Source organism: Coturnix japonica, chromosome 3, assembly GCF_054131305.1.
Source record: "Coturnix japonica strain WE chromosome 3, WE-NBRP24, whole genome shotgun sequence".
Lineage (NCBI taxonomy): Eukaryota > Metazoa > Chordata > Aves > Galliformes > Phasianidae > Coturnix > Coturnix japonica.
Genome location: NC_140665.1, coordinates 74,929,096 through 74,936,041, shown reverse-complemented (window position 1 = coordinate 74,936,041; position 6,946 = coordinate 74,929,096). Strand labels below are relative to the sequence as shown.

The 6,946-nt window shown below is 43.1% G+C and overlaps 1 long non-coding RNA gene across 1 annotated transcript; it reads left to right on the top strand.

Annotated features, from left to right (window-relative positions):
- The first annotated feature begins 4,330 nt into the window (after positions 1–4,330).
- On the top strand, positions 4,331–6,373 carry LOC146761502 (uncharacterized). The gene is made up of 2 exons (XR_014944195.1): positions 4,331–4,437; positions 5,232–6,373. It is a non-coding gene; the product is annotated as an uncharacterized LOC146761502 (long non-coding RNA).
- The last annotated feature ends 573 nt before the right edge of the window (positions 6,374–6,946 follow it).

The window sequence follows — 6,946 nt, the reverse complement described above, 5'->3', positions numbered from 1 at the left end:
CTAAGTAGTAAAGGCATCATCTCTGAAAGTAATAAATCGTGGCTATCCACGTACATATAATAAACAGCACTATCTGCATAGGGTCTGATGTTTGTACACTATCAGAGGATGAGCCCTGAGCTCTCCAAAAGCCAGTGCCAAGTGTGCTGCTGCTGTGCAGGGAAGGCAGTGTCTTGTGGGTGTGAGGGGCAGCCTGGGGCAGATGCTCAGCTCTGTGCATGTTTGCAGCATGGGGATACCCCAAAGCACTGCCCAGACCCCAACCCCAGTGCAAGGGGTTCAAGGAAAGACTGGATGTTGTGTTGAGGGACATGGTTTAGTGGGATGTATTAGTAATAGATGAACGGTTGGAATGGATGATCTTTTAGGTCTTTTCCAACCTTGGTGATTCTATGATTCTATGATTCTAAGTGGAGCCTGTGCAGTGCTCTGGCTGATCCTGAGTATGTTTTCAGTGAGCTGAGTCAGACTGAGCTGCAGTTCTGATGGGAATTCAGGCCGCTGTTCCACTGGCAGGCACTTAAGCTTAGGCGTTTTAGTACTGTATTGCATCCTGGCTGAAGTGTTCCCATAAAACCATGACAGGGAGAAACAACAGCTTCTTGCAAGTGAGCCTTTTTTTCCTGCTCTTTTAAGAATGCCTTTAAGCACACCCAGGGGTGAAACCAAACAGCAATTAAATACACCCAACAGGAAGAACTAATCGTGAACAATGACTCCTAATGACTGCCTGCAATCAAACAACTCAGGCTCTCTGAGCCAGAAGCTCCTTTCAAGCTCTCCAGAATGGCTGCCCAAGGCTCCCTTTGCAGGAAATGAGAACAAAAATATAGAAACTTTTAAACTTTTTGAAAAATCATAGAATCATAGAATGGTCTGGGTTTCCAAGCTTCTGTTTGATGGGACATTAAAAGAAGGGAACTGTGGTATTTGGGCTGCAAGGAGAAAGTGGTACCTGATAGGCCAGATGAAGTCCAGCAGGTAACGAGGGGCATTCATGTTTTTGCAGAGCTGATGCTAGAAGTGAGCAAAACCAACCCCATGTGCAAGCATGGGCTGTCTCAGTTAGATGCGAGCAATGCCACAAAACCATCTGCTAGGATACTGCATCCTGTAAGCTGCCACAGAGTATTGGGAGAAGTTATGTCTTCTGATAAGCATGGTCACCTTGTCTTCTTAACACTGCGTGCTTAAGAATCCTCAGGCATGGAGGGATTAGCACAGCCACACACAGAGCGCAACAAAATTAAGAAGGTGAGCTGTGTTTCTGAGGAATTTAAGCTGGAGTCCTGCAGGGAAATTGGCAAGAGCAGAGAAATGGGCATGGAGGGAGAGAAGGGTGACCGTGAGAAGTTCCTTCAGTTCTTGGCTCGGGCCAGTCTTTCCCCTCCCAATAGCAGTGACTATTGTTGTGGTTTGTCCCCTTCCTGGGGACACTGAAAGACTCTGGGAGACTCTGAGGTACTTGAAGCACCAGTGTGCAGTGCATGGGCAGTCTGGAAACTGAGAGCCAGGATTCTGTTGGGGGACACATGGGGATGAAAAATGGGAGGACATGGAACAAACAAAAACCTGCAGCTGGTTGGAAAAGGGAAGAGAGGAGAAGACTTGTTCAAACAGGAGTGGAGTGATCCCACAGCAAAGGGATGGAGACTTCTTACTTGGGCTATTTTAAGACAGATGAACAAAGCCCAGGATGCTCTATCCTGTAAAACCTGCTGATGGCTCCTGGGTGTGGTGGGGGATGCTCTTTGACTTGTTTTTCCAATACCACTAAGTGCAAACAGCCCAAAGCCTTCCAGGAGCTTACCACAGCCAGGCATGAAATTGGCCATGCACATGTTGTTTTATTTTTTATTTCTTTTTTTCCACAAAAGCCATTATTATTTTTTACCAGGATGAGGAATCAGTGTCCCTAAGGACGTTAGATCTGCCCCGTCCTTGGAGGTGTTCAAGGCCAGGTTGGACGGGGCCCTGGGCAACCTGATCTAGTAAAGGTGTATGTTTGGTGGCCCTGCTGGGCAGGGGGGTTGGAGCTACATGATCCTTGAGGTCCCTTCCAACCCGGGTAATTCTGTGATCTGCACATGAGCTGGCAGCTCCAGCACGACCAGTCCTCTCCAGCCTGAAGGCAGCCATGCTCATGTGTGCTGCCACACTGGCTCTTTACCTGGGCAGATAAATCTGAAACAGAATAATGCTCCCTACTGCAGCACTGTGTGTGGCTGTGCTTCTCATCGTCATGGCCTTCTCTGTGCTGCAATAGACATGCCTGTCTTCACTACCTGACCTCAGATCCCTCAAAGCAGGACAAAACCCAGACTAAAATATCACCTTGTTCATACATAATAAAAGAGTCATTTTCACCCTAAACCAGGGCTTACTTTGCTCTAAAACTGGCATGCTCTCAGTGGAAAATGGGCCTGATACTGCTCTCACAAACTGTGCAGAAGTAAACCCATTTGTTTATACTGAACTTGGAAAATCCCTTTAGTTTTCTGCAGTTACAAATGCTTTTCATGCTACTGTTGTAGACTTCTGTTTTTTCCTCTGGCCTAGAAGACATTTCTCTCAGGCTGTCAAGTACTTGTTAACCCCATTTATGGGAAATGAATGGCTGACTCAGAGGGAAGGATGACACTTATTAGATCACCAGCACCCCATGGGTTTTCTTTGGAGGCTTTTTAGCTAAATATTAGCTAGGAAAACACGAGGCCATGAGGGCTGATGCACCAATGCCAAGCACTGTTTCACCCATTGCAGCCTCATTGGTTCTGGCATGTCTGTGCCCCACTGAGCCCCAGCTCCTATACCACAGGCTTCACACAGACCTCGCCCCTTGCCGCATACTCATTCTTTCCAAACTCTGTTGTCCCAGTCACAGACACAGCCTGCAAGCCTGGCTACTGCTTTCTGACAGCAAATTGAAATACTTCTGTGCAGTGTTTTCTGCCTCCCACACCATGCTTGCTCCAAATTTGGAGGGGACAATGGGTGACAGCCAGCTGTACCTCCCTGAACATTTGTGCTCTAAGCTCGGTTGCATACCTGATTGACCTGAACAAATCATGACCAAGAGGGTCTCATGGTGTATCCCATAGTTCATCACATTCTCAGCAATCTCAGATCTGCCAGGAATGTGGGCTCCCAAACTGGTCTTCCAGCACAGGTCTGGAGTCAGCTGGAGACAAGTCCAGATGGAGGGAAGCCAGCTCTATTGTCAATGCAAGTAGATGTGTGGGCAAGCTGGAGAGATGCAGAGACTGGAACCCAAGAGGATGCTTATTGATAACTGTCCAGAAGAGACGGTTTTGTTAAATCTGAGATACAATATCATGTTGATTCTCTGAAGGGCTTTTTATCCTGAATTCCTGAAGTGAAAAATGTTCCTCAAAATAAAATAGTCTTTGCTACTGAGTTACATCTGTCTAGAATTTTAACATTATTGTTCTCTCTATGTAGTAAAATTGGTTGCATTTTTTTTTTAATCCTTCTGGTGCCCAGATGCTTTCATTAAAATTTCTCAGAACGCTGAAAAGTTTTTGTGGCAGAAGACATTTTATACAGTCTGGATACATCCTTCACACAGGATATGTATACTACAGCCTCTTCTGCAGGCTTTGCATTCTTTGTATCACTTGAATGTCTTTTATTCTGTATATTGCTGTATAAAAGATGTTCGGATGCTACACAGAAAGAACTCTGTGTGTGAAAGAAAAAGTGAAATGGAACAAAACCACGATTTATCACATTAAGCAGGTGTGAAAACTGCCCCGATCTCTGCCCAGTCCTCTGATGTCTCCCATATCATGCCAAAGTATCACCCAGGACATGAGCTAGGAGCACAGAAAGAGGCTGTGGACTGGAGGGCACTATGCTCCTATCAGCCAGCAGTGGATGCCTGCAGCAGCCTCTCTAAATCTCAGCAGGTTATTTCAATGTGTGGTCAGTAATAGGCCACGGTCCCCATGGTGGCTGGCATCCAGCTCCAATCACATCCCAAACTTATGGCAAGAAGCTGAATGTGTGGTTGCATTGCAAATGGATTGTTGCACTGCACCAGGTGAAAGTTATCACAGAAGTGCTATTCCAAATGCAGAGATGACTGTCTTTCTTCTTTTCTTTAAAAGACATTGTTTTTAATGGTTTTTAGTACTGACCATTTAAAATGGCTTTTCCTTCCAGCCTTCAGTGGTCTGTAAGGCTCTTTAGTACACTCTTTTATGAGGTCTTGTGCTTAGGTAACAGTAATATAATTTAATTTTAACCACTGGTTCTGAAATTTTCCAAACCTAAAGCCTTTCATTTTCCTTTTTGTCTGTGTTTTTAGGAAGGCGGAGGGAGAATGGCTTTGTGTGGCAGAGGCAGGTGGTCCAGCACAGCTACATGTCTGTGCCAGAGGCATGAGTGCAATCTGGTTCCTATATGCAGCACAAGGTAATTTAGACCTCTGCTTTTGCTTTAATCCCTGCCTCTTTCCCTGTAGGTGTTCTGTTACCCACAATCCTACATGTAGTAGAGGCAGTTGGGTTCTGGGCTGTGGTGTGGAGCAAGATCAGGGCACAGTGGCAAACCCCATCATTGTGAATCCATGGGGCTGAGAAACATGCACGTTTTTGTTTTCTCTAGAAGGCTTAAGTCCAGTTATGCTGCAGAGCTGCTGAATTTTACAGCCTTTTTTTTTCCAACCTCAGGTTTGAATAGTGTATTCATAGACGCTAACATCTCTCAAGCCAAGGGCAGTGTTTTCATTGATTAAACATAGCCAAGGTTTCAAGCCAGGTCCCCAGAAAGAAGTAAGAGATGACTGTCTTTCAGTGCAGCAGGGACTGAACTATTTGGAATGCTCCTCTCCTGCCCCTCTCTTGTCTGAAGGGTTGAGCAATTTAAAATTTGTGCAAACTTTAAATCAGTCAAATGTTAATCAAAAAAATTGATTGTACTGGCTGTTTCTGGAGAGTAATAACGAGCACTGGGTGTGTAATCTGAGGTGAGAGCAGTTTCAGAAAGCTGACATGCCTGTTTGCAACCACTTATCTCTGGTGGGCAAGGAATAACTGTTTTACAGGGAAAACTTTCATAGTGCTAAGGAACAAAGAAGCAGTTTCAGGTCTTCTTAAGCAGGTTAAGGGAGAGTTGTTCTTCAAAGAGCCACAGCTGTGTTGACATGCTCTCTCTTGGTTGATTTTATTTATTGATGTATTTATTTATCCTATTTTATGTGTCTCCAGAGCACCAAGGTCCAGATGCTGGACAGGACTTGCAAGGCCATGGCAAATCCTGTTGGCTTTGCTGCTTGACTGATGTATCTCCATCTTGCAATCACCTGAAGCTGAGAGCCCATCTTCTCTGCTTGGTTTTACCTTCAGCAGAATGGCAGGGTCTCTCAATGCAATATCTCATCTTTCTAGTAGCTTTAAACTTAATTTAGTGTATGGTACCATCTGAGATTTTCTTTCTTTATTATTTTATTTTATTTTATTTTATTTTATTTTATTTTATTTTATTTTATTTTATTTTATTTTGTCACAGTAGAGGGCTTGTGTATTAGTTGCTTTAAGATATTTCCCTTTTTCTCCACATATCTTGCTTTTAACTTCTTATAAATTCCTGGTCTTAGTCAATGCTCCTCAGGCTCACAAACTTATTGAAAGACATAGTAAAAAAGATTATCAAGTCTGGAAAGAAAAAAACATAAACTATTCAAGAGGTTTAAACATAAAAGATTTTTTAACCTTTTGTTCTGTTGAATTTTTGATAACAGTATCATTTTCATCAACATTCCCAGAAGTAAGAACACAAAAATCTACCAAAACTCACTGAGATCTCTTCTAGTATGTGCAGACGTTTGGGTTGTCAGACTGACAGTTGGTGCCTGCAGAACCTTAATGCACCCATGTGCTGGCAGCCTGCAGGTGGGCAGCTTGTGTGTGGCTTGGTTCCTTCCCCCCTGCTTCATCACATCTCCTGCTGAAATGCACTTCTTGAAAGGGAATATAAGGTACAGGAAGGTAGATTACATTTTGGACTAAAGTTAATTTATGTTATGAAATGAACTCCTATGTACTGCATGATTTTGAAAAGCTTTAACAGCTATTTAATATTACATTTCTTACATATAATGGAAAAGTATGTCCTATCTTCTGTAATACAAAGCTGTTCTACAAGTCTGATTACTTTCCTCACTCTGGGTGTTTTGGGAAAAGTAAGTAAAGGTTATGAAGGTTATTCCTGTTATATAACTACTCTAGATTAGGGCTTCTCTAATTTATTTGAGAGGAAGTCTGCATTACTTTCCTGTCACTCATAAATATCGATGCGTACTATTTGGCTAAATAAATAATTAAAACAATCAATTTTACTTGGGAAACCATCTGAAGCTCTCTGTCTGTTCTCTCATCTGCTAATAAATACTGGCCAGCTGTGTCTGGTAGTGTCTTAAGAAATTCAAGGTTGGGGGCACTTCAGATTTAATAGAATGTGCTTTTATTATTCTGGTTTAATTATTAACTTCCTACGCAAATGTTTTCATCAATCAGTAGGAGGAAAGCTTATTCGCTAGCATTGCCATTTGGAGCACTGCCTGTCATCAAAGGGAGCCAGTTTAAGAGAATGTAGGTGCCTGAGGCTAGAAAGCATGCAGGTTCCTGAGTGCTTGCTGTAACAGCAAAGAGGAAGAGATGTGTTCCTTGTTAATTATTGTTCAAGGCCTTCCTTGACCTGCAGTAACCTACACAATTCAAGAGGAGGCACATATCTAGGTGTTTTGGGAACGTGGGCACATTATGTCAGAATAGGACAATAGGGGACCCCAGTTGTTTTTTTTTTTTTATTGTAGTGACTGACGATTTTGGATATTGAAATACTCATGTTTATTCTAGCCATTTGTATAATTTGTATAAATCTCTAGTTGCAGACACCAGTTACAGACCTGCAAGTGCCAAGT